General features: G+C 37.1%; 19 non-coding genes across 19 annotated transcripts; all 19 read left to right on the top strand.

The window, feature by feature from the left end:
• The first annotated feature begins 1,026 nt into the window (after positions 1 to 1,026).
• On the top strand, positions 1,027 to 1,219 carry LOC131933973 (U2 spliceosomal RNA). Its single transcript, XR_009385367.1, has one exon. It is a non-coding gene; the product is annotated as a U2 spliceosomal RNA (small nuclear RNA).
• Positions 1,220 to 2,319: 1,100 nt separating this feature from the next.
• Positions 2,320 to 2,513, top strand: LOC131933975 (U2 spliceosomal RNA). The gene has a single exon (XR_009385368.1). It is a non-coding gene; the product is annotated as a U2 spliceosomal RNA (small nuclear RNA).
• A 1,099-nt stretch (positions 2,514 to 3,612) lies between these two features.
• LOC131933972 (U2 spliceosomal RNA) lies at positions 3,613 to 3,805 on the top strand. The gene has a single exon (XR_009385366.1). It is a non-coding gene; the product is annotated as a U2 spliceosomal RNA (small nuclear RNA).
• A 1,099-nt stretch (positions 3,806 to 4,904) lies between these two features.
• On the top strand, positions 4,905 to 5,097 carry LOC131933971 (U2 spliceosomal RNA). The gene has a single exon (XR_009385365.1). It is a non-coding gene; the product is annotated as a U2 spliceosomal RNA (small nuclear RNA).
• Positions 5,098 to 6,195: 1,098 nt separating this feature from the next.
• LOC131933969 (U2 spliceosomal RNA) lies at positions 6,196 to 6,388 on the top strand. The gene has a single exon (XR_009385363.1). It is a non-coding gene; the product is annotated as a U2 spliceosomal RNA (small nuclear RNA).
• A 1,099-nt stretch (positions 6,389 to 7,487) lies between these two features.
• Positions 7,488 to 7,680, top strand: LOC131933967 (U2 spliceosomal RNA). The gene has a single exon (XR_009385362.1). It is a non-coding gene; the product is annotated as a U2 spliceosomal RNA (small nuclear RNA).
• Positions 7,681 to 8,778: 1,098 nt separating this feature from the next.
• Positions 8,779 to 8,971, top strand: LOC131933966 (U2 spliceosomal RNA). Its single transcript, XR_009385361.1, has one exon. It is a non-coding gene; the product is annotated as a U2 spliceosomal RNA (small nuclear RNA).
• A 1,098-nt stretch (positions 8,972 to 10,069) lies between these two features.
• Positions 10,070 to 10,262, top strand: LOC131933965 (U2 spliceosomal RNA). Its single transcript, XR_009385360.1, has one exon. It is a non-coding gene; the product is annotated as a U2 spliceosomal RNA (small nuclear RNA).
• Positions 10,263 to 11,362: 1,100 nt separating this feature from the next.
• Positions 11,363 to 11,555, top strand: LOC131933964 (U2 spliceosomal RNA). The gene has a single exon (XR_009385359.1). It is a non-coding gene; the product is annotated as a U2 spliceosomal RNA (small nuclear RNA).
• Positions 11,556 to 12,654: 1,099 nt separating this feature from the next.
• On the top strand, positions 12,655 to 12,847 carry LOC131933963 (U2 spliceosomal RNA). The gene has a single exon (XR_009385358.1). It is a non-coding gene; the product is annotated as a U2 spliceosomal RNA (small nuclear RNA).
• A 1,098-nt stretch (positions 12,848 to 13,945) lies between these two features.
• On the top strand, positions 13,946 to 14,138 carry LOC131933962 (U2 spliceosomal RNA). The gene has a single exon (XR_009385357.1). It is a non-coding gene; the product is annotated as a U2 spliceosomal RNA (small nuclear RNA).
• A 1,099-nt stretch (positions 14,139 to 15,237) lies between these two features.
• Positions 15,238 to 15,430, top strand: LOC131933961 (U2 spliceosomal RNA). The gene has a single exon (XR_009385356.1). It is a non-coding gene; the product is annotated as a U2 spliceosomal RNA (small nuclear RNA).
• A 1,098-nt stretch (positions 15,431 to 16,528) lies between these two features.
• On the top strand, positions 16,529 to 16,721 carry LOC131933960 (U2 spliceosomal RNA). Its single transcript, XR_009385355.1, has one exon. It is a non-coding gene; the product is annotated as a U2 spliceosomal RNA (small nuclear RNA).
• Positions 16,722 to 17,820: 1,099 nt separating this feature from the next.
• Positions 17,821 to 18,013, top strand: LOC131933959 (U2 spliceosomal RNA). The gene has a single exon (XR_009385354.1). It is a non-coding gene; the product is annotated as a U2 spliceosomal RNA (small nuclear RNA).
• A 1,099-nt stretch (positions 18,014 to 19,112) lies between these two features.
• On the top strand, positions 19,113 to 19,305 carry LOC131933978 (U2 spliceosomal RNA). The gene has a single exon (XR_009385371.1). It is a non-coding gene; the product is annotated as a U2 spliceosomal RNA (small nuclear RNA).
• A 1,098-nt stretch (positions 19,306 to 20,403) lies between these two features.
• On the top strand, positions 20,404 to 20,596 carry LOC131933977 (U2 spliceosomal RNA). The gene has a single exon (XR_009385370.1). It is a non-coding gene; the product is annotated as a U2 spliceosomal RNA (small nuclear RNA).
• Positions 20,597 to 21,695: 1,099 nt separating this feature from the next.
• Positions 21,696 to 21,888, top strand: LOC131933976 (U2 spliceosomal RNA). Its single transcript, XR_009385369.1, has one exon. It is a non-coding gene; the product is annotated as a U2 spliceosomal RNA (small nuclear RNA).
• A 1,099-nt stretch (positions 21,889 to 22,987) lies between these two features.
• LOC131933970 (U2 spliceosomal RNA) lies at positions 22,988 to 23,180 on the top strand. The gene has a single exon (XR_009385364.1). It is a non-coding gene; the product is annotated as a U2 spliceosomal RNA (small nuclear RNA).
• A 1,098-nt stretch (positions 23,181 to 24,278) lies between these two features.
• On the top strand, positions 24,279 to 24,471 carry LOC131933958 (U2 spliceosomal RNA). Its single transcript, XR_009385353.1, has one exon. It is a non-coding gene; the product is annotated as a U2 spliceosomal RNA (small nuclear RNA).
• Positions 24,472 to 25,536: the final 1,065 nt, after the last annotated feature.

Genomic DNA, 25,536 nt, shown 5'->3' with positions numbered 1-25,536 from the left:
TTATTCTATACCAGTCACTGTTTGCTTAAAATGTTAATCGTTTGAGCTGACCAGCACATTTTTTCTTTATTTGACGGTTCTCAAACGAACGGCAGCCGGTATAAAAACAGATATTTTTTTTTATATTTAAAATTTCTCTCCGCTCCTCTCCTTCGTTGTTTACTAATCTAAATTATGTTTTAAAAATCATTTGTCATGGCCAGTATGTGTCAAAATATCACACTTCTGTCCACACAGGACCAGTATTAATTTCACTTTAATATAAAGAAAATAGAAATTTAAATGTAAATTTTTAAAAGTTATTTCAATTTAAAAAAAACAAAAATTCATTTTTATTTTTAAACTGACGTACATTGTTACGTACATTGTTTAATGTATTCTTTCCTTCAACGATTTGCATATATCTTGATCCTAATTGATTTCAAAATGTTAAATGAAACATTACAATCAGCAGAATATTAATAACAATGATCCGTTTAAGAAAAAAAAATATAAATAAAAAAAAAAAAAAAAAAAAATCTAAATTTACAAATTTAAATTTTGTGGTTTTGTTCCGCATCTTTTCTCCTGCCGACCTCACGTCCACCTTTTTGTATTCTTTTTCTTTCTCAGTCTCTTCCTATACCTTTTTAACGTTGGCTTGTTCCACAGCGCTAGTCGCCTTGCGCCGCCCGCCAAAGACGTAAAACAACAGGGCGTTGATCGATTCGATATACATCAAGGCGGCGCGGGGCGTCAAGGGAAGCCACTATTACGACGTTAAGGTAAGGCGCTATATTTTTTTCCTTGTTTGAGTTTTAGAAATTCATAATGTTACTTGTTTCATTGATTTCGTTAACATTCGCCTTTCCGCTTTGGCAGATTGTAAAACGCCCACCGCCTAACGGCCGTACGTCGCATGGCGGCGATTTCTGCAATAAGGAATATTTTCGGTGTGCGGAATCGGATGAATATTTACGGAATCATTTCAGAGGAGCGGATAGGAAATTTTCCGGAATATGAGGCGTCGGTAGTCCAGTGACCGTTATCGCTTCTCGGCCTTTTGGCTAAGATCAAAGTGTAGTATCTGTTCTTATCAGCTTAATATCTGATACGTGGCTCATTGAGTCACTACGATATTAAACTGATTTTTGGTACTCGGCGGGATGCCCGGGGCTTGCTCCGCTCTCGCCACGGGTCGGCCCGGTATTGCAGTTCTTCCGGGAATGGCCCATTCAATTTCAATAATGTACGATTGGTCTCTCTCTCTCAATAAAAACAGCTCACTGCTGGTCAGTCAGAGTGATATGGTATTTATTCTATACCAGTCACTGTTTGCTTAAAATGTTAATCGTTTGAGCTGACCAGCACATTTTTTCTTTATTTGACGGTTCTCAAAACGAACGGCAGCCGGTATAAAAACAGATATTTTTTTTTATATTTAAAATTTCTCTCCGCTCCTCTCCTTCGTTGTTTACTAATCTAAATTATGTTTTAAAAATCATTTGTCATGGCCAGTATGTGTCAAAATATCACACTTCTGTCCACACAGGACCAGTATTAATTTCACTTTAATATAAAGAAAATAGAAATTTAAATGTAAATTTTTAAAAGTTATTTCAATTTAAAAAAACAAAAATTCATTTTTATTTTTAAACTGACGTACATTGTTACGTACATTGTTTAATGTATTCTTTCCTTCAACGATTTGCATATATCTTGATCCTAATTGATTTCAAAATGTTAAATGAAACATTACAATCAGCAGAATATTAATAACAATGATCCGTTTAAGAAAAAAAAATATAAATAAAAAAAAAAAAAAAAAAAAAATCTAAATTTACAAATTTAAATTTTGTGGTTTTGTTCCGCATCTTTTCTCCTGCCGACCTCACGTCACCTTTTTGTATTCTTTTTCTTTCTCAGTCTCTTCCTATACCTTTTTAACGTTGGCTTGTTCCACAGCGCTAGTCGCCTTGCGCCGCCCGCCAAAGACGTAAAACAACAGGGCGTTGATCGATTCGATATACATCAAGGCGGCGCGGGCGTCAAGGGAAGCCACTATTACGACGTTAAGGTAAGGCGCTATATTTTTTTCCTTGTTTGAGTTTTAGAAATTCATAATGTTACTTGTTTCATTGATTTCGTTAACATTCGCCTTTCCGCTTTGGCAGATTGTAAAACGCCCACCGCCTAACGGCCGTACGTCGCATGGGCGGCGATTTCTGCAATAAGGAATATTTTCGGTGTGCGGAATCGGATGAATATTTACGGAATCATTTCAGAGGAGCGGATAGGAAATTTTCCGGAATATGAGGCGTCGGTAGTCCAGTGACCGTTATCGCTTCTCGGCCTTTTGGCTAAGATCAAAGTGTAGTATCTGTTCTTATCAGCTTAATATCTGATACGTGGCTCATTGAGTCACTACGATATTAAACTGATTTTTGGTACTCGGCGGGATGCCCGGGGCTTGCTCCGCTCTCGCCACGGGTCGGCCCGGGTATTGCAGTTCTTCCGGGAATGGCCCATTCAATTTCAATAATGTACGATTGGTCTCTCTCTCTCAATAAAAACAGCTCACTGCTGGTCAGTCAGAGTGATATGGTATTTATTCTATACCAGTCACTGTTTGCTTAAAATGTTAATCGTTTGAGCTGACCAGCACATTTTTTCTTTATTTGACGGTTCTCAAACGAACGGCAGCCGGTATAAAAACAGATATTTTTTTTTATATTTAAAATTTCTCTCCGCTCCTCTCCTTCGTTGTTTACTAATCTAAATTATGTTTTAAAAATCATTTGTCATGGCCAGTATGTGTCAAAATATCACACTTCTGTCCACACAGGACCAGTATTAATTTCACTTTAATATAAAGAAAATAGAAATTTAAATGTAAATTTTTAAAAGTTATTTCAATTTAAAAAAACAAAAATTCATTTTTATTTTTAAACTGACGTACATTGTTACGTACATTGTTTAATGTATTCTTTCCTTCAACGATTTGCATATATCTTGATCCTAATTGATTTCAAAATGTTAAATGAAACATTACAATCAGCAGAATATTAATAACAATGATCCGTTTAAGAAAAAAAAATATAAATAAAAAAAAAAAAAAAAAAAAAATCTAAATTTACAAATTTAAATTTTGTGGTTTTGTTCCGCATCTTTTCTCCTGCCGACCTCACGTCACCTTTTTGTATTCTTTTTCTTTCTCAGTCTCTTCCTATACCTTTTTAACGTTGGCTTGTTCCACAGCGCTAGTCGCCTTGCGCCGCCCGCCAAAGACGTAAAACAACAGGGCGTTGATCGATTCGATATACATCAAGGCGGCGCGGGCGTCAAGGGAAGCCACTATTACGACGTTAAGGTAAGGCGCTATATTTTTTTCCTTGTTTGAGTTTTAGAAATTCATAATGTTACTTGTTTCATTGATTTCGTTAACATTCGCCTTTCCGCTTTGGCAGATTGTAAAACGCCCACCGCCTAACGGCCGTACGTCGCATGGGCGGCGATTTCTGCAATAAGGAATATTTTCGGTGTGCGGAATCGGATGAATATTTACGGAATCATTTCAGAGGAGCGGATAGGAAATTTTCCGGAATATGAGGCGTCGGTAGTCCAGTGACCGTTATCGCTTCTCGGCCTTTTGGCTAAGATCAAAGTGTAGTATCTGTTCTTATCAGCTTAATATCTGATACGTGGCTCATTGAGTCACTACGATATTAAACTGATTTTTGGTACTCGGCGGGATGCCCGGGGCTTGCTCCGCTCTCGCCACGGGTCGGCCCGGTATTGCAGTTCTTCCGGGAATGGCCCATTCAATTTCAATAATGTACGATTGGTCTCTCTCTCTCAATAAAAACAGCTCACTGCTGGTCAGTCAGAGTGATATGGTATTTATTCTATACCAGTCACTGTTTGCTTAAAATGTTAATCGTTTGAGCTGACCAGCACATTTTTTCTTTATTTGACGGTTCTCAAACGAACGGCAGCCGGTATAAAAACAGATATTTTTTTTTATATTTAAAATTTCTCTCCGCTCCTCTCCTTCGTTGTTTACTAATCTAAATTATGTTTTAAAAATCATTTGTCATGGCCAGTATGTGTCAAAATATCACACTTCTGTCCACACAGGACCAGTATTAATTTCACTTTAATATAAAGAAAATAGAAATTTAAATGTAAATTTTTAAAAGTTATTTCAATTTAAAAAAACAAAAATTCATTTTTATTTTTAAACTGACGTACATTGTTACGTACATTGTTTAATGTATTCTTTCCTTCAACGATTTGCATATATCTTGATCCTAATTGATTTCAAAATGTTAAATGAAACATTACAATCAGCAGAATATTAATAACAATGATCCGTTTAAGAAAAAAAAATATAAATAAAAAAAAAAAAAAAAAAAAAATCTAAATTTACAAATTTAAATTTTGTGGTTTTGTTCCGCATCTTTTCTCCTGCCGACCTCACGTCACCTTTTTGTATTCTTTTTCTTTCTCAGTCTCTTCCTATACCTTTTTAACGTTGGCTTGTTCCACAGCGCTAGTCGCCTTGCGCCGCCCGCCAAAGACGTAAAACAACAGGGCGTTGATCGATTCGATATACATCAAGGCGGCGCGGGCGTCAAGGGAAGCCACTATTACGACGTTAAGGTAAGGCGCTATATTTTTTTCCTTGTTTGAGTTTTAGAAATTCATAATGTTACTTGTTTCATTGATTTCGTTAACATTCGCCTTTCCGCTTTGGCAGATTGTAAAACGCCCACCGCCTAACGGCCGTACGTCGCATGGGCGGCGATTTCTGCAATAAGGAATATTTTCGGTGTGCGGAATCGGATGAATATTTACGGAATCATTTCAGAGGAGCGGATAGGAAATTTTCCGGAATATGAGGCGTCGGTAGTCCAGTGACCGTTATCGCTTCTCGGCCTTTTGGCTAAGATCAAAGTGTAGTATCTGTTCTTATCAGCTTAATATCTGATACGTGGCTCATTGAGTCACTACGATATTAAACTGATTTTTGGTACTCGGCGGGATGCCCGGGGCTTGCTCCGCTCTCGCCACGGGTCGGCCCGGTATTGCAGTTCTTCCGGGAATGGCCCATTCAATTTCAATAATGTACGATTGGTCTCTCTCTCTCAATAAAAACAGCTCACTGCTGGTCAGTCAGAGTGATATGGTATTTATTCTATACCAGTCACTGTTTGCTTAAAATGTTAATCGTTTGAGCTGACCAGCACATTTTTTCTTTATTTGACGGTTCTCAAACGAACGGCAGCCGGTATAAAAACAGATATTTTTTTTTATATTTAAAATTTCTCTCCGCTCCTCTCCTTCGTTGTTTACTAATCTAAATTATGTTTTAAAAATCATTTGTCATGGCCAGTATGTGTCAAAATATCACACTTCTGTCCACACAGGACCAGTATTAATTTCACTTTAATATAAAGAAAATAGAAATTTAAATGTAAATTTTTAAAAGTTATTTCAATTTAAAAAAACAAAAATTCATTTTTATTTTTAAACTGACGTACATTGTTACGTACATTGTTTAATGTATTCTTTCCTTCAACGATTTGCATATATCTTGATCCTAATTGATTTCAAAATGTTAAATGAAACATTACAATCAGCAGAATATTAATAACAATGATCCGTTTAAGAAAAAAAAATATAAATAAAAAAAAAAAAAAAAAAAAATCTAAATTTACAAATTTAAATTTTGTGGTTTTGTTCCGCATCTTTTCTCCTGCCGACCTCACGTCACCTTTTTGTATTCTTTTTCTTTCTCAGTCTCTTCCTATACCTTTTTAACGTTGGCTTGTTCCACAGCGCTAGTCGCCTTGCGCCGCCCGCCAAAGACGTAAAACAACAGGGCGTTGATCGATTCGATATACATCAAGGCGGCGCGGGCGTCAAGGGAAGCCACTATTACGACGTTAAGGTAAGGCGCTATATTTTTTTCCTTGTTTGAGTTTTAGAAATTCATAATGTTACTTGTTTCATTGATTTCGTTAACATTCGCCTTTCCGCTTTGGCAGATTGTAAAACGCCCACCGCCTAACGGCCGTACGTCGCATGGGCGGCGATTTCTGCAATAAGGAATATTTTCGGTGTGCGGAATCGGATGAATATTTACGGAATCATTTCAGAGGAGCGGATAGGAAATTTTCCGGAATATGAGGCGTCGGTAGTCCAGTGACCGTTATCGCTTCTCGGCCTTTTGGCTAAGATCAAAGTGTAGTATCTGTTCTTATCAGCTTAATATCTGATACGTGGCTCATTGAGTCACTACGATATTAAACTGATTTTTGGTACTCGGCGGGATGCCCGGGGCTTGCTCCGCTCTCGCCACGGGTCGGCCCGGTATTGCAGTTCTTCCGGGAATGGCCCATTCAATTTCAATAATGTACGATTGGTCTCTCTCTCTCAATAAAAACAGCTCACTGCTGGTCAGTCAGAGTGATATGGTATTTATTCTATACCAGTCACTGTTTGCTTAAAATGTTAATCGTTTGAGCTGACCAGCACATTTTTTCTTTATTTGACGGTTCTCAAACGAACGGCAGCCGGTATAAAAACAGATATTTTTTTTTATATTTAAAATTTCTCTCCGCTCCTCTCCTTCGTTGTTTACTAATCTAAATTATGTTTTAAAAATCATTTGTCATGGCCAGTATGTGTCAAAATATCACACTTCTGTCCACACAGGACCAGTATTAATTTCACTTTAATATAAAGAAAATAGAAATTTAAATGTAAATTTTTAAAAGTTATTTCAATTTAAAAAAACAAAAATTCATTTTTATTTTTAAACTGACGTACATTGTTACGTACATTGTTTAATGTATTCTTTCCTTCAACGATTTGCATATATCTTGATCCTAATTGATTTCAAAATGTTAAATGAAACATTACAATCAGCAGAATATTAATAACAATGATCCGTTTAAGAAAAAAAAATATAAATAAAAAAAAAAAAAAAAAAAAAATCTAAATTTACAAATTTAAATTTTGTGGTTTTGTTCCGCATCTTTTCTCCTGCCGACCTCACGTCACCTTTTTGTATTCTTTTTCTTTCTCAGTCTCTTCCTATACCTTTTTAACGTTGGCTTGTTCCACAGCGCTAGTCGCCTTGCGCCGCCCGCCAAAGACGTAAAACAACAGGGCGTTGATCGATTCGATATACATCAAGGCGGCGCGGGCGTCAAGGGAAGCCACTATTACGACGTTAAGGTAAGGCGCTATATTTTTTTCCTTGTTTGAGTTTTAGAAATTCATAATGTTACTTGTTTCATTGATTTCGTTAACATTCGCCTTTCCGCTTTGGCAGATTGTAAAACGCCCACCGCCTAACGGCCGTACGTCGCATGGGCGGCGATTTCTGCAATAAGGAATATTTTCGGTGTGCGGAATCGGATGAATATTTACGGAATCATTTCAGAGGAGCGGATAGGAAATTTTCCGGAATATGAGGCGTCGGTAGTCCAGTGACCGTTATCGCTTCTCGGCCTTTTGGCTAAGATCAAAGTGTAGTATCTGTTCTTATCAGCTTAATATCTGATACGTGGCTCATTGAGTCACTACGATATTAAACTGATTTTTGGTACTCGGCGGGATGCCCGGGGCTTGCTCCGCTCTCGCCACGGGTCGGCCCGGTATTGCAGTTCTTCCGGGAATGGCCCATTCAATTTCAATAATGTACGATTGGTCTCTCTCTCTCAATAAAAACAGCTCACTGCTGGTCAGTCAGAGTGATATGGTATTTATTCTATACCAGTCACTGTTTGCTTAAAATGTTAATCGTTTGAGCTGACCAGCACATTTTTTCTTTATTTGACGGTTCTCAAACGAACGGCAGCCGGTATAAAAACAGATATTTTTTTTTATATTTAAAATTTCTCTCCGCTCCTCTCCTTCGTTGTTTACTAATCTAAATTATGTTTTAAAAATCATTTGTCATGGCCAGTATGTGTCAAAATATCACACTTCTGTCCACACAGGACCAGTATTAATTTCACTTTAATATAAAGAAAATAGAAATTTAAATGTAAATTTTTAAAAGTTATTTCAATTTAAAAAAACAAAAATTCATTTTTATTTTTAAACTGACGTACATTGTTACGTACATTGTTTAATGTATTCTTTCCTTCAACGATTTGCATATATCTTGATCCTAATTGATTTCAAAATGTTAAATGAAACATTACAATCAGCAGAATATTAATAACAATGATCCGTTTAAGAAAAAAAAATATAAATAAAAAAAAAAAAAAAAAAAAATCTAAATTTACAAATTTAAATTTTGTGGTTTTGTTCCGCATCTTTTCTCCTGCCGACCTCACGTCACCTTTTTGTATTCTTTTTCTTTCTCAGTCTCTTCCTATACCTTTTTAACGTTGGCTTGTTCCACAGCGCTAGTCGCCTTGCGCCGCCCGCCAAAGACGTAAAACAACAGGGCGTTGATCGATTCGATATACATCAAGGCGGCGCGGGCGTCAAGGGAAGCCACTATTACGACGTTAAGGTAAGGCGCTATATTTTTTTCCTTGTTTGAGTTTTAGAAATTCATAATGTTACTTGTTTCATTGATTTCGTTAACATTCGCCTTTCCGCTTTGGCAGATTGTAAAACGCCCACCGCCTAACGGCCGTACGTCGCATGGGCGGCGATTTCTGCAATAAGGAATATTTTCGGTGTGCGGAATCGGATGAATATTTACGGAATCATTTCAGAGGAGCGGATAGGAAATTTTCCGGAATATGAGGCGTCGGTAGTCCAGTGACCGTTATCGCTTCTCGGCCTTTTGGCTAAGATCAAAGTGTAGTATCTGTTCTTATCAGCTTAATATCTGATACGTGGCTCATTGAGTCACTACGATATTAAACTGATTTTTGGTACTCGGCGGGATGCCCGGGGCTTGCTCCGCTCTCGCCACGGGTCGGCCCGGTATTGCAGTTCTTCCGGGAATGGCCCATTCAATTTCAATAATGTACGATTGGTCTCTCTCTCTCAATAAAAACAGCTCACTGCTGGTCAGTCAGAGTGATATGGTATTTATTCTATACCAGTCACTGTTTGCTTAAAATGTTAATCGTTTGAGCTGACCAGCACATTTTTTCTTTATTTGACGGTTCTCAAACGAACGGCAGCCGGTATAAAAACAGATATTTTTTTTTATATTTAAAATTTCTCTCCGCTCCTCTCCTTCGTTGTTTACTAATCTAAATTATGTTTTAAAAATCATTTGTCATGGCCAGTATGTGTCAAAATATCACACTTCTGTCCACACAGGACCAGTATTAATTTCACTTTAATATAAAGAAAATAGAAATTTAAATGTAAATTTTTAAAAGTTATTTCAATTTAAAAAAACAAAAATTCATTTTTATTTTTAAACTGACGTACATTGTTACGTACATTGTTTAATGTATTCTTTCCTTCAACGATTTGCATATATCTTGATCCTAATTGATTTCAAAATGTTAAATGAAACATTACAATCAGCAGAATATTAATAACAATGATCCGTTTAAGAAAAAAAAATATAAATAAAAAAAAAAAAAAAAAAAAATCTAAATTTACAAATTTAAATTTTGTGGTTTTGTTCCGCATCTTTTCTCCTGCCGACCTCACGTCACCTTTTTGTATTCTTTTTCTTTCTCAGTCTCTTCCTATACCTTTTTAACGTTGGCTTGTTCCACAGCGCTAGTCGCCTTGCGCCGCCCGCCAAAGACGTAAAACAACAGGGCGTTGATCGATTCGATATACATCAAGGCGGCGCGGGCGTCAAGGGAAGCCACTATTACGACGTTAAGGTAAGGCGCTATATTTTTTTCCTTGTTTGAGTTTTAGAAATTCATAATGTTACTTGTTTCATTGATTTCGTTAACATTCGCCTTTCCGCTTTGGCAGATTGTAAAACGCCCACCGCCTAACGGCCGTACGTCGCATGGGCGGCGATTTCTGCAATAAGGAATATTTTCGGTGTGCGGAATCGGATGAATATTTACGGAATCATTTCAGAGGAGCGGATAGGAAATTTTCCGGAATATGAGGCGTCGGTAGTCCAGTGACCGTTATCGCTTCTCGGCCTTTTGGCTAAGATCAAAGTGTAGTATCTGTTCTTATCAGCTTAATATCTGATACGTGGCTCATTGAGTCACTACGATATTAAACTGATTTTTGGTACTCGGCGGGATGCCCGGGGCTTGCTCCGCTCTCGCCACGGGTCGGCCCGGTATTGCAGTTCTTCCGGGAATGGCCCATTCAATTTCAATAATGTACGATTGGTCTCTCTCTCTCAATAAAAACAGCTCACTGCTGGTCAGTCAGAGTGATATGGTATTTATTCTATACCAGTCACTGTTTGCTTAAAATGTTAATCGTTTGAGCTGACCAGCACATTTTTTCTTTATTTGACGGTTCTCAAACGAACGGCAGCCGGTATAAAAACAGATATTTTTTTTTATATTTAAAATTTCTCTCCGCTCCTCTCCTTCGTTGTTTACTAATCTAAATTATGTTTTAAAAATCATTTGTCATGGCCAGTATGTGTCAAAATATCACACTTCTGTCCACACAGGACCAGTATTAATTTCACTTTAATATAAAGAAAATAGAAATTTAAATGTAAATTTTTAAAAGTTATTTCAATTTAAAAAAACAAAAATTCATTTTTATTTTTAAACTGACGTACATTGTTACGTACATTGTTTAATGTATTCTTTCCTTCAACGATTTGCATATATCTTGATCCTAATTGATTTCAAAATGTTAAATGAAACATTACAATCAGCAGAATATTAATAACAATGATCCGTTTAAGAAAAAAAAATATAAATAAAAAAAAAAAAAAAAAAAAATCTAAATTTACAAATTTAAATTTTGTGGTTTTGTTCCGCATCTTTTCTCCTGCCGACCTCACGTCACCTTTTTGTATTCTTTTTCTTTCTCAGTCTCTTCCTATACCTTTTTAACGTTGGCTTGTTCCACAGCGCTAGTCGCCTTGCGCCGCCCGCCAAAGACGTAAAACAACAGGGCGTTGATCGATTCGATATACATCAAGGCGGCGCGGGCGTCAAGGGAAGCCACTATTACGACGTTAAGGTAAGGCGCTATATTTTTTTCCTTGTTTGAGTTTTAGAAATTCATAATGTTACTTGTTTCATTGATTTCGTTAACATTCGCCTTTCCGCTTTGGCAGATTGTAAAACGCCCACCGCCTAACGGCCGTACGTCGCATGGGCGGCGATTTCTGCAATAAGGAATATTTTCGGTGTGCGGAATCGGATGAATATTTACGGAATCATTTCAGAGGAGCGGATAGGAAATTTTCCGGAATATGAGGCGTCGGTATAGTCCAGTGACCGTTATCGCTTCTCGGCCTTTTGGCTAAGATCAAAGTGTAGTATCTGTTCTTATCAGCTTAATATCTGATACGTGGCTCATTGAGTCACTACGATATTAAACTGATTTTTGGTACTCGGCGGGATGCCCGGGGCTTGCTCCGCTCTCGCCACGGGTCGGCCCGGTATTGCAGTTCTTCCGGGAATGGCCCATTCAATTTCAATAATGTACGATTGGTCTCTCTCTCTCAATAAAAACAGCTCACTGCTGGTCAGTCAGAGTGATATGGTATTTATTCTATACCAGTCACTGTTTGCTTAAAATGTTAATCGTTTGAGCTGACCAGCACATTTTTTCTTTATTTGACGGTTCTCAAACGAACGGCAGCCGGTATAAAAACAGATATTTTTTTTTATATTTAAAATTTCTCTCCGCTCCTCTCCTTCGTTGTTTACTAATCTAAATTATGTTTTAAAAATCATTTGTCATGGCCAGTATGTGTCAAAATATCACACTTCTGTCCACACAGGACCAGTATTAATTTCACTTTAATATAAAGAAAATAGAAATTTAAATGTAAATTTTTAAAAGTTATTTCAATTTAAAAAAACAAAAATTCATTTTTATTTTTAAACTGACGTACATTGTTACGTACATTGTTTAATGTATTCTTTCCTTCAACGATTTGCATATATCTTGATCCTAATTGATTTCAAAATGTTAAATGAAACATTACAATCAGCAGAATATTAATAACAATGATCCGTTTAAGAAAAAAAAATATAAATAAAAAAAAAAAAAAAAAAAAAATCTAAATTTACAAATTTAAATTTTGTGGTTTTGTTCCGCATCTTTTCTCCTGCCGACCTCACGTCACCTTTTTGTATTCTTTTTCTTTCTCAGTCTCTTCCTATACCTTTTTAACGTTGGCTTGTTCCACAGCGCTAGTCGCCTTGCGCCGCCCGCCAAAGACGTAAAACAACAGGGCGTTGATCGATTCGATATACATCAAGGCGGCGCGGGCGTCAAGGGAAGCCACTATTACGACGTTAAGGTAAGGCGCTATATTTTTTTCCTTGTTTGAGTTTTAGAAATTCATAATGTTACTTGTTTCATTGATTTCGTTAACATTCGCCTTTCCGCTTTGGCAGATTGTAAAACGCCCACCGCCTAACGGCCGTACGTCGCATGGGCGGCGATTTCTGCAATAAGGAATATTTTCGGTGTGCGGAATCGGATGAATATTTACGGAATCATTTCAGAGGAGCGGATAGGAAATTTTCCGGAATATGAGGCGTCGGTAGTCCAGTGACCGTTATCGCTTCTCGGCCTTTTGGCTAAGATCAAAGTGTAGTATCTGTTCTTATCAGCTTAATATCTGATACGTGGCTCATTGAGTCACTACGATATTAAACTGATTTTTGGTACTCGGCGGGATGCCCGGGGCTTGCTCCGCTCTCGCCACGGGTCGGCCCGGTATTGCAGTTCTTCCGGGAATGGCCCATTCAATTTCAATAATGTACGATTGGTCTCTCTCTCTCAATAAAAACAGCTCACTGCTGGTCAGTCAGAGTGATATGGTATTTATTCTATACCAGTCACTGTTTGCTTAAAATGTTAATCGTTTGAGCTGACCAGCACATTTTTTCTTTATTTGACGGTTCTCAAACGAACGGCAGCCGGTATAAAAACAGATATTTTTTTTTATATTTAAAATTTCTCTCCGCTCCTCTCCTTCGTTGTTTACTAATCTAAATTATGTTTTAAAAATCATTTGTCATGGCCAGTATGTGTCAAAATATCACACTTCTGTCCACACAGGACCAGTATTAATTTCACTTTAATATAAAGAAAATAGAAATTTAAATGTAAATTTTTAAAAGTTATTTCAATTTAAAAAAACAAAAATTCATTTTTATTTTTAAACTGACGTACATTGTTACGTACATTGTTTAATGTATTCTTTCCTTCAACGATTTGCATATATCTTGATCCTAATTGATTTCAAAATGTTAAATGAAACATTACAATCAGCAGAATATTAATAACAATGATCCGTTTAAGAAAAAAAAATATAAATAAAAAAAAAAAAAAAAAAAAATCTAAATTTACAAATTTAAATTTTGTGGTTTTGTTCCGCATCTTTTCTCCTGCCGACCTCACGTCACCTTTTTGTATTCTTTTTCTTTCTCAGTCTCTTCCTATACCTTTTTAACGTTGGCTTGTTCCACAGCGCTAGTCGCCTTGCGCCGCCCGCCAAAGACGTAAAACAACAGGGCGTTGATCGATTCGATATACATCAAGGCGGCGCGGGCGTCAAGGGAAGCCACTATTACGACGTTAAGGTAAGGCGCTATATTTTTTTCCTTGTTTGAGTTTTAGAAATTCATAATGTTACTTGTTTCATTGATTTCGTTAACATTCGCCTTTCCGCTTTGGCAGATTGTAAAACGCCCACCGCCTAACGGCCGTACGTCGCATGGGCGGCGATTTCTGCAATAAGGAATATTTTCGGTGTGCGGAATCGGATGAATATTTACGGAATCATTTCAGAGGAGCGGATAGGAAATTTTCCGGAATATGAGGCGTCGGTAGTCCAGTGACCGTTATCGCTTCTCGGCCTTTTGGCTAAGATCAAAGTGTAGTATCTGTTCTTATCAGCTTAATATCTGATACGTGGCTCATTGAGTCACTACGATATTAAACTGATTTTTGGTACTCGGCGGGATGCCCGGGGCTTGCTCCGCTCTCGCCACGGGTCGGCCCGGTATTGCAGTTCTTCCGGGAATGGCCCATTCAATTTCAATAATGTACGATTGGTCTCTCTCTCTCAATAAAAACAGCTCACTGCTGGTCAGTCAGAGTGATATGGTATTTATTCTATACCAGTCACTGTTTGCTTAAAATGTTAATCGTTTGAGCTGACCAGCACATTTTTTCTTTATTTGACGGTTCTCAAACGAACGGCAGCCGGTATAAAAACAGATATTTTTTTTTATATTTAAAATTTCTCTCCGCTCCTCTCCTTCGTTGTTTACTAATCTAAATTATGTTTTAAAAATCATTTGTCATGGCCAGTATGTGTCAAAATATCACACTTCTGTCCACACAGGACCAGTATTAATTTCACTTTAATATAAAGAAAATAGAAATTTAAATGTAAATTTTTAAAAGTTATTTCAATTTAAAAAAACAAAAATTCATTTTTATTTTTAAACTGACGTACATTGTTACGTACATTGTTTAATGTATTCTTTCCTTCAACGATTTGCATATATCTTGATCCTAATTGATTTCAAAATGTTAAATGAAACATTACAATCAGCAGAATATTAATAACAATGATCCGTTTAAGAAAAAAAAATATAAATAAAAAAAAAAAAAAAAAAAAAATCTAAATTTACAAATTTAAATTTTGTGGTTTTGTTCCGCATCTTTTCTCCTGCCGACCTCACGTCACCTTTTTGTATTCTTTTTCTTTCTCAGTCTCTTCCTATACCTTTTTAACGTTGGCTTGTTCCACAGCGCTAGTCGCCTTGCGCCGCCCGCCAAAGACGTAAAACAACAGGGCGTTGATCGATTCGATATACATCAAGGCGGCGCGGGCGTCAAGGGAAGCCACTATTACGACGTTAAGGTAAGGCGCTATATTTTTTTCCTTGTTTGAGTTTTAGAAATTCATAATGTTACTTGTTTCATTGATTTCGTTAACATTCGCCTTTCCGCTTTGGCAGATTGTAAAACGCCCACCGCCTAACGGCCGTACGTCGCATGGGCGGCGATTTCTGCAATAAGGAATATTTTCGGTGTGCGGAATCGGATGAATATTTACGGAATCATTTCAGAGGAGCGGATAGGAAATTTTCCGGAATATGAGGCGTCGGTAGTCCAGTGACCGTTATCGCTTCTCGGCCTTTTGGCTAAGATCAAAGTGTAGTATCTGTTCTTATCAGCTTAATATCTGATACGTGGCTCATTGAGTCACTACGATATTAAACTGATTTTTGGTACTCGGCGGGATGCCCGGGGCTTGCTCCGCTCTCGCCACGGGTCGGCCCGGTATTGCAGTTCTTCCGGGAATGGCCCATTCAATTTCAATAATGTACGATTGGTCTCTCTCTCTCAATAAAAACAGCTCACTGCTGGTCAGTCAGAGTGATATGGTATTTATTCTATACCAGTCACTGTTTGCTTAAAATGTTAATCGTTTGAGCTGACCAGCACATTTTTTCTTTATTTGACGGTTCTCAAACGAACGGCAGCCGGTATAAAAACAGATATTTTTTTTTATATTTAAAATTTCTCTCCGCTCCTCTCCTTCGTTGTTTACTAATCTAAATTATGTTTTAAAAATCATTTGTCATGGCCAGTATGTGTCAAAATATCACACTTCTGTCCACACAGGACCAGTATTAATTTCACTTTAATATAAAGAAAATAGAAATTTAAATGTAAATTTTTAAAAGTTATTTCAATTTAAAAAAACAAAAATTCATTTTTATTTTTAAACTGACGTACATTGTTACGTACATTGTTTAATGTATTCTTTCCTTCAACGATTTGCATATATCTTGATCCTAATTGATTTCAAAATGTTAAATGAAACATTACAATCAGCAGAATATTAATAACAATGATCCGTTTAAGAAAAAAAAATATAAATAAAAAAAAAAAAAAAAAAAAATCTAAATTTACAAATTTAAATTTTGTGGTTTTGTTCCGCATCTTTTCTCCTGCCGACCTCACGTCACCTTTTTGTATTCTTTTTCTTTCTCAGTCTCTTCCTATACCTTTTTAACGTTGGCTTGTTCCACAGCGCTAGTCGCCTTGCGCCGCCCGCCAAAGACGTAAAACAACAGGGCGTTGATCGATTCGATATACATCAAGGCGGCGCGGGCGTCAAGGGAAGCCACTATTACGACGTTAAGGTAAGGCGCTATATTTTTTTCCTTGTTTGAGTTTTAGAAATTCATAATGTTACTTGTTTCATTGATTTCGTTAACATTCGCCTTTCCGCTTTGGCAGATTGTAAAACGCCCACCGCCTAACGGCCGTACGTCGCATGGGCGGCGATTTCTGCAATAAGGAATATTTTCGGTGTGCGGAATCGGATGAATATTTACGGAATCATTTCAGAGGAGCGGATAGGAAATTTTCCGGAATATGAGGCGTCGGTAGTCCAGTGACCGTTATCGCTTCTCGGCCTTTTGGCTAAGATCAAAGTGTAGTATCTGTTCTTATCAGCTTAATATCTGATACGTGGCTCATTGAGTCACTACGATATTAAACTGATTTTTGGTACTCGGCGGGATGCCCGGGGCTTGCTCCGCTCTCGCCACGGGTCGGCCCGGTATTGCAGTTCTTCCGGGAATGGCCCATTCAATTTCAATAATGTACGATTGGTCTCTCTCTCTCAATAAAAACAGCTCACTGCTGGTCAGTCAGAGTGATATGGTATTTATTCTATACCAGTCACTGTTTGCTTAAAATGTTAATCGTTTGAGCTGACCAGCACATTTTTTCTTTATTTGACGGTTCTCAAACGAACGGCAGCCGGTATAAAAACAGATATTTTTTTTTATATTTAAAATTTCTCTCCGCTCCTCTCCTTCGTTGTTTACTAATCTAAATTATGTTTTAAAAATCATTTGTCATGGCCAGTATGTGTCAAAATATCACACTTCTGTCCACACAGGACCAGTATTAATTTCACTTTAATATAAAGAAAATAGAAATTTAAATGTAAATTTTTAAAAGTTATTTCAATTTAAAAAAACAAAAATTCATTTTTATTTTTAAACTGACGTACATTGTTACGTACATTGTTTAATGTATTCTTTCCTTCAACGATTTGCATATATCTTGATCCTAATTGATTTCAAAATGTTAAATGAAACATTACAATCAGCAGAATATTAATAACAATGATCCGTTTAAGAAAAAAAAATATAAATAAAAAAAAAAAAAAAAAAAAAATCTAAATTTACAAATTTAAATTTTGTGGTTTTGTTCCGCATCTTTTCTCCTGCCGACCTCACGTCACCTTTTTGTATTCTTTTTCTTTCTCAGTCTCTTCCTATACCTTTTTAACGTTGGCTTGTTCCACAGCGCTAGTCGCCTTGCGCCGCCCGCCAAAGACGTAAAACAACAGGGCGTTGATCGATTCGATATACATCAAGGCGGCGCGGGCGTCAAGGGAAGCCACTATTACGACGTTAAGGTAAGGCGCTATATTTTTTTCCTTGTTTGAGTTTTAGAAATTCATAATGTTACTTGTTTCATTGATTTCGTTAACATTCGCCTTTCCGCTTTGGCAGATTGTAAAACGCCCACCGCCTAACGGCCGTACGTCGCATGGGCGGCGATTTCTGCAATAAGGAATATTTTCGGTGTGCGGAATCGGATGAATATTTACGGAATCATTTCAGAGGAGCGGATAGGAAATTTTCCGGAATATGAGGCGTCGGTAGTCCAGTGACCGTTATCGCTTCTCGGCCTTTTGGCTAAGATCAAAGTGTAGTATCTGTTCTTATCAGCTTAATATCTGATACGTGGCTCATTGAGTCACTACGATATTAAACTGATTTTTGGTACTCGGCGGGATGCCCGGGGCTTGCTCCGCTCTCGCCACGGGTCGGCCCGGTATTGCAGTTCTTCCGGGAATGGCCCATTCAATTTCAATAATGTACGATTGGTCTCTCTCTCTCAATAAAAACAGCTCACTGCTGGTCAGTCAGAGTGATATGGTATTTATTCTATACCAGTCACTGTTTGCTTAAAATGTTAATCGTTTGAGCTGACCAGCACATTTTTTCTTTATTTGACGGTTCTCAAACGAACGGCAGCCGGTATAAAAACAGATATTTTTTTTTATATTTAAAATTTCTCTCCGCTCCTCTCCTTCGTTGTTTACTAATCTAAATTATGTTTTAAAAATCATTTGTCATGGCCAGTATGTGTCAAAATATCACACTTCTGTCCACACAGGACCAGTATTAATTTCACTTTAATATAAAGAAAATAGAAATTTAAATGTAAATTTTTAAAAGTTATTTCAATTTAAAAAAACAAAAATTCATTTTTATTTTTAAACTGACGTACATTGTTACGTACATTGTTTAATGTATTCTTTCCTTCAACGATTTGCATATATCTTGATCCTAATTGATTTCAAAATGTTAAATGAAACATTACAATCAGCAGAATATTAATAACAATGATCCGTTTAAGAAAAAAAAATATAAATAAAAAAAAAAAAAAAAAAAAAATCTAAATTTACAAATTTAAATTTTGTGGTTTTGTTCCGCATCTTTTCTCCTGCCGACCTCACGTCACCTTTTTGTATTCTTTTTCTTTCTCAGTCTCTTCCTATACCTTTTTAACGTTGGCTTGTTCCACAGCGCTAGTCGCCTTGCGCCGCCCGCCAAAGACGTAAAACAACAGGGCGTTGATCGATTCGATATACATCAAGGCGGCGCGGGCGTCAAGGGAAGCCACTATTACGACGTTAAGGTAAGGCGCTATATTTTTTTCCTTGTTTGAGTTTTAGAAATTCATAATGTTACTTGTTTCATTGATTTCGTTAACATTCGCCTTTCCGCTTTGGCAGATTGTAAAACGCCCACCGCCTAACGGCCGTACGTCGCATGGGCGGCGATTTCTGCAATAAGGAATATTTTCGGTGTGCGGAATCGGATGAATATTTACGGAATCATTTCAGAGGAGCGGATAGGAAATTTTCCGGAATATGAGGCGTCGGTAGTCCAGTGACCGTTATCGCTTCTCGGCCTTTTGGCTAAGATCAAAGTGTAGTATCTGTTCTTATCAGCTTAATATCTGATACGTGGCTCATTGAGTCACTACGATATTAAACTGATTTTTGGTACTCGGCGGGATGCCCGGGGCTTGCTCCGCTCTCGCCACGGGTCGGCCCGGTATTGCAGTTCTTCCGGGAATGGCCCATTCAATTTCAATAATGTACGATTGGTCTCTCTCTCTCAATAAAAACAGCTCACTGCTGGTCAGTCAGAGTGATATGGTATTTATTCTATACCAGTCACTGTTTGCTTAAAATGTTAATCGTTTGAGCTGACCAGCACATTTTTTCTTTATTTGACGGTTCTCAAACGAACGGCAGCCGGTATAAAAACAGATATTTTTTTTTATATTTAAAATTTCTCTCCGCTCCTCTCCTTCGTTGTTTACTAATCTAAATTATGTTTTAAAAATCATTTGTCATGGCCAGTATGTGTCAAAATATCACACTTCTGTCCACACAGGACCAGTATTAATTTCACTTTAATATAAAGAAAATAGAAATTTAAATGTAAATTTTTAAAAGTTATTTCAATTTAAAAAAACAAAAATTCATTTTTATTTTTAAACTGACGTACATTGTTACGTACATTGTTTAATGTATTCTTTCCTTCAACGATTTGCATATATCTTGATCCTAATTGATTTCAAAATGTTAAATGAAACATTACAATCAGCAGAATATTAATAACAATGATCCGTTTAAGAAAAAAAAATATAAATAAAAAAAAAAAAAAAAAAAAATCTAAATTTACAAATTTAAATTTTGTGGTTTTGTTCCGCATCTTTTCTCCTGCCGACCTCACGTCACCTTTTTGTATTCTTTTTCTTTCTCAGTCTCTTCCTATACCTTTTTAACGTTGGCTTGTTCCACAGCGCTAGTCGCCTTGCGCCGCCCGCCAAAGACGTAAAACAACAGGGCGTTGATCGATTCGATATACATCAAGGCGGCGCGGGCGTCAAGGGAAGCCACTATTACGACGTTAAGGTAAGGCGCTATATTTTTTTCCTTGTTTGAGTTTTAGAAATTCATAATGTTACTTGTTTCATTGATTTCGTTAACATTCGCCTTTCCGCTTTGGCAGATTGTAAAACGCCCACCGCCTAACGGCCGTACGTCGCATGGGCGGCGATTTCTGCAATAAGGAATATTTTCGGTGTGCGGAATCGGATGAATATTTACGGAATCATTTCAGAGGAGCGGATAGGAAATTTTCCGGAATATGAGGCGTCGGTAGTCCAGTGACCGTTATCGCTTCTCGGCCTTTTGGCTAAGATCAAAGTGTAGTATCTGTTCTTATCAGCTTAATATCTGATACGTGGCTCATTGAGTCACTACGATATTAAACTGATTTTTGGTACTCGGCGGGATGCCCGGGGCTTGCTCCGCTCTCGCCACGGGTCGGCCCGGTATTGCAGTTCTTCCGGGAATGGCCCATTCAATTTCAATAATGTACGATTGGTCTCTCTCTCTCAATAAAAACAGCTCACTGCTGGTCAGTCAGAGTGATATGGTATTTATTCTATACCAGTCACTGTTTGCTTAAAATGTTAATCGTTTGAGCTGACCAGCACATTTTTTCTTTATTTGACGGTTCTCAAACGAACGGCAGCCGGTATAAAAACAGATATTTTTTTTTATATTTAAAATTTCTCTCCGCTCCTCTCCTTCGTTGTTTACTAATCTAAATTATGTTTTAAAAATCATTTGTCATGGCCAGTATGTGTCAAAATATCACACTTCTGTCCACACAGGACCAGTATTAATTTCACTTTAATATAAAGAAAATAGAAATTTAAATGTAAATTTTTAAAAGTTATTTCAATTTAAAAAAACAAAAATTCATTTTTATTTTTAAACTGACGTACATTGTTACGTACATTGTTTAATGTATTCTTTCCTTCAACGATTTGCATATATCTTGATCCTAATTGATTTCAAAATGTTAAATGAAACATTACAATCAGCAGAATATTAATAACAATGATCCGTTTAAGAAAAAAAAATATAAATAAAAAAAAAAAAAAAAAAAAAATCTAAATTTACAAATTTAAATTTTGTGGTTTTGTTCCGCATCTTTTCTCCTGCCGACCTCACGTCACCTTTTTGTATTCTTTTTCTTTCTCAGTCTCTTCCTATACCTTTTTAACGTTGGCTTGTTCCACAGCGCTAGTCGCCTTGCGCCGCCCGCCAAAGACGTAAAACAACAGGGCGTTGATCGATTCGATATACATCAAGGCGGCGCGGGCGTCAAGGGAAGCCACTATTACGACGTTAAGGTAAGGCGCTATATTTTTTTCCTTGTTTGAGTTTTAGAAATTCATAATGTTACTTGTTTCATTGATTTCGTTAACATTCGCCTTTCCGCTTTGGCAGATTGTAAAACGCCCACCGCCTAACGGCCGTACGTCGCATGGGCGGCGATTTCTGCAATAAGGAATATTTTCGGTGTGCGGAATCGGATGAATATTTACGGAATCATTTCAGAGGAGCGGATAGGAAATTTTCCGGAATATGAGGCGTCGGTAGTCCAGTGACCGTTATCGCTTCTCGGCCTTTTGGCTAAGATCAAAGTGTAGTATCTGTTCTTATCAGCTTAATATCTGATACGTGGCTCATTGAGTCACTACGATATTAAACTGATTTTTGGTACTCGGCGGGATGCCCGGGGCTTGCTCCGCTCTCGCCACGGGTCGGCCCGGTATTGCAGTTCTTCCGGGAATGGCCCATTCAATTTCAATAATGTACGATTGGTCTCTCTCTCTCAATAAAAACAGCTCACTGCTGGTCAGTCAGAGTGATATGGTATTTATTCTATACCAGTCACTGTTTGCTTAAAATGTTAATCGTTTGAGCTGACCAGCACATTTTTTCTTTATTTGACGGTTCTCAAACGAACGGCAGCCGGTATAAAAACAGATATTTTTTTTTATATTTAAAATTTCTCTCCGCTCCTCTCCTTCGTTGTTTACTAATCTAAATTATGTTTTAAAAATCATTTGTCATGGCCAGTATGTGTCAAAATATCACACTTCTGTCCACACAGGACCAGTATTAATTTCACTTTAATATAAAGAAAATAGAAATTTAAATGTAAATTTTTAAAAGTTATTTCAATTTAAAAAAACAAAAATTCATTTTTATTTTTAAACTGACGTACATTGTTACGTACATTGTTTAATGTATTCTTTCCTTCAACGATTTGCATATATCTTGATCCTAATTGATTTCAAAATGTTAAATGAAACATTACAATCAGCAGAATATTAATAACAATGATCCGTTTAAGAAAAAAAAATATAAATAAAAAAAAAAAAAAAAAAAAAATCTAAATTTACAAATTTAAATTTTGTGGTTTTGTTCCGCATCTTTTCTCCTGCCGACCTCACGTCACCTTTTTGTATTCTTTTTCTTTCTCAGTCTCTTCCTATACCTTTTTAACGTTGGCTTGTTCCACAGCGCTAGTCGCCTTGCGCCGCCCGCCAAAGACGTAAAACAACAGGGCGTTGATCGATTCGATATACATCAAGGCGGCGCGGGCGTCAAGGGAAGCCACTATTACGACGTTAAGGTAAGGCGCTATATTTTTTTCCTTGTTTGAGTTTTAGAAATTCATAATGTTACTTGTTTCATTGATTTCGTTAACATTCGCCTTTCCGCTTTGGCAGATTGTAAAACGCCCACCGCCTAACGGCCGTACGTCGCATGGGCGGCGATTTCTGCAATAAGGAATATTTTCGGTGTGCGGAATCGGATGAATATTTACGGAATCATTTCAGAGGAGCGGATAGGAAATTTTCCGGAATATGAGGCGTCGGTAGTCCAGTGACCGTTATCGCTTCTCGGCCTTTTGGCTAAGATCAAAGTGTAGTATCTGTTCTTATCAGCTTAATATCTGATACGTGGCTCATTGAGTCACTACGATATTAAACTGATTTTTGGTACTCGGCGGGATGCCCGGGGCTTGCTCCGCTCTCGCCACGGGTCGGCCCGGTATTGCAGTTCTTCCGGGAATGGCCCATTCAATTTCAATAATGTACGATTGGTCTCTCTCTCTCAATAAAAACAGCTCACTGCTGGTCAGTCAGAGTGATATGGTATTTATTCTATACCAGTCACTGTTTGCTTAAAATGTTAATCGTTTGAGCTGACCAGCACATTTTTTCTTTATTTGACGGTTCTCAAACGAACGGCAGCCGGTATAAAAACAGATATTTTTTTTTATATTTAAAATTTCTCTCCGCTCCTCTCCTTCGTTGTTTACTAATCTAAATTATGTTTTAAAAATCATTTGTCATGGCCAGTATGTGTCAAAATATCACACTTCTGTCCACACAGGACCAGTATTAATTTCACTTTAATATAAAGAAAATAGAAATTTAAATGTAAATTTTTAAAAGTTATTTCAATTTAAAAAAACAAAAATTCATTTTTATTTTTAAACTGACGTACATTGTTACGTACATTGTTTAATGTATTCTTTCCTTCAACGATTTGCATATATCTTGATCCTAATTGATTTCAAAATGTTAAATGAAACATTACAATCAGCAGAATATTAATAACAATGATCCGTTTAAGAAAAAAAAATATAAATAAAAAAAAAAAAAAAAAAAAATCTAAATTTACAAATTTAAATTTTGTGGTTTTGTTCCGCATCTTTTCTCCTGCCGACCTCACGTCACCTTTTTGTATTCTTTTTCTTTCTCAGTCTCTTCCTATACCTTTTTAACGTTGGCTTGTTCCACAGCGCTAGTCGCCTTGCGCCGCCCGCCAAAGACGTAAAACAACAGGGCGTTGATCGATTCGATATACATCAAGGCGGCGCGGGCGTCAAGGGAAGCCACTATTACGACGTTAAGGTAAGGCGCTATATTTTTTTCCTTGTTTGAGTTTTAGAAATTCATAATGTTACTTGTTTCATTGATTTCGTTAACATTCGCCTTTCCGCTTTGGCAGATTGTAAAACGCCCACCGCCTAACGGCCGTACGTCGCATGGGCGGCGATTTCTGCAATAAGGAATATTTTCGGTGTGCGGAATCGGATGAATATTTACGGAATCATTTCAGAGGAGCGGATAGGAAATTTTCCGGAATATGAGGCGTCGGTAGTCCAGTGACCGTTATCGCTTCTCGGCCTTTTGGCTAAGATCAAAGTGTAGTATCTGTTCTTATCAGCTTAATATCTGATACGTGGCTCATTGAGTCACTACGATATTAAACTGATTTTTGGTACTCGGCGGGATGCCCGGGGCTTGCTCCGCTCTCGCCACGGGTCGGCCCGGTATTGCAGTTCTTCCGGGAATGGCCCATTCAATTTCAATAATGTACGATTGGTCTCTCTCTCTCAATAAAAACAGCTCACTGCTGGTCAGTCAGAGTGATATGGTATTTATTCTATACCAGTCACTGTTTGCTTAAAATGTTAATCGTTTGAGCTGACCAGCACATTTTTTCTTTATTTGACGGTTCTCAAACGAACGGCAGCCGGTATAAAAACAGATATTTTTTTTTATATTTAAAATTTCTCTCCGCTCCTCTCCTTCGTTGTTTACTAATCTAAATTATGTTTTAAAAATCATTTGTCATGGCCAGTATGTGTCAAAATATCACACTTCTGTCCACACAGGACCAGTATTAATTTCACTTTAATATAAAGAAAATAGAAATTTAAATGTAAATTTTTAAAAGTTATTTCAATTTAAAAAAACAAAAATTCATTTTTATTTTTAAACTGACGTACATTGTTACGTACATTGTTTAATGTATTCTTTCCTTCAACGATTTGCATATATCTTGATCCTAATTGATTTCAAAATGTTAAATGAAACATTACAATCAGCAGAATATTAATAACAATGATCCGTTTAAGAAAAAAAAATATAAATAAAAAAAAAAAAAAAAAAAAAATCTAAATTTACAAATTTAAATTTTGTGGTTTTGTTCCGCATCTTTTCTCCTGCCGACCTCACGTCACCTTTTTGTATTCTTTTTCTTTCTCAGTCTCTTCCTATACCTTTTTAACGTTGGCTTGTTCCACAGCGCTAGTCGCCTTGCGCCGCCCGCCAAAGACGTAAAACAACAGGGCGTTGATCGATTCGATATACATCAAGGCGGCGCGGGCGTCAAGGGAAGCCACTATTACGACGTTAAGGTAAGGCGCTATATTTTTTTCCTTGTTTGAGTTTTAGAAATTCATAATGTTACTTGTTTCATTGATTTCGTTAACATTCGCCTTTCCGCTTTGGCAGATTGTAAAACGCCCACCGCCTAACGGCCGTACGTCGCATGGGCGGCGATTTCTGCAATAAGGAATATTTTCGGTGTGCGGAATCGGATGAATATTTACGGAATCATTTCAGAGGAGCGGATAGGAAATTTTC

This window comes from Physella acuta, unplaced genomic scaffold (genome assembly GCF_028476545.2).
Source record: "Physella acuta isolate Inbredline_101_S28 unplaced genomic scaffold, ASM2847654v3 ptg002692l, whole genome shotgun sequence".
NCBI classification, from domain to species: domain Eukaryota; kingdom Metazoa; phylum Mollusca; class Gastropoda; family Physidae; genus Physella; species Physella acuta.
Note: the sequence above shows the minus strand (reverse complement) of the source record. Positions and strands in the feature narration are given on the sequence as shown.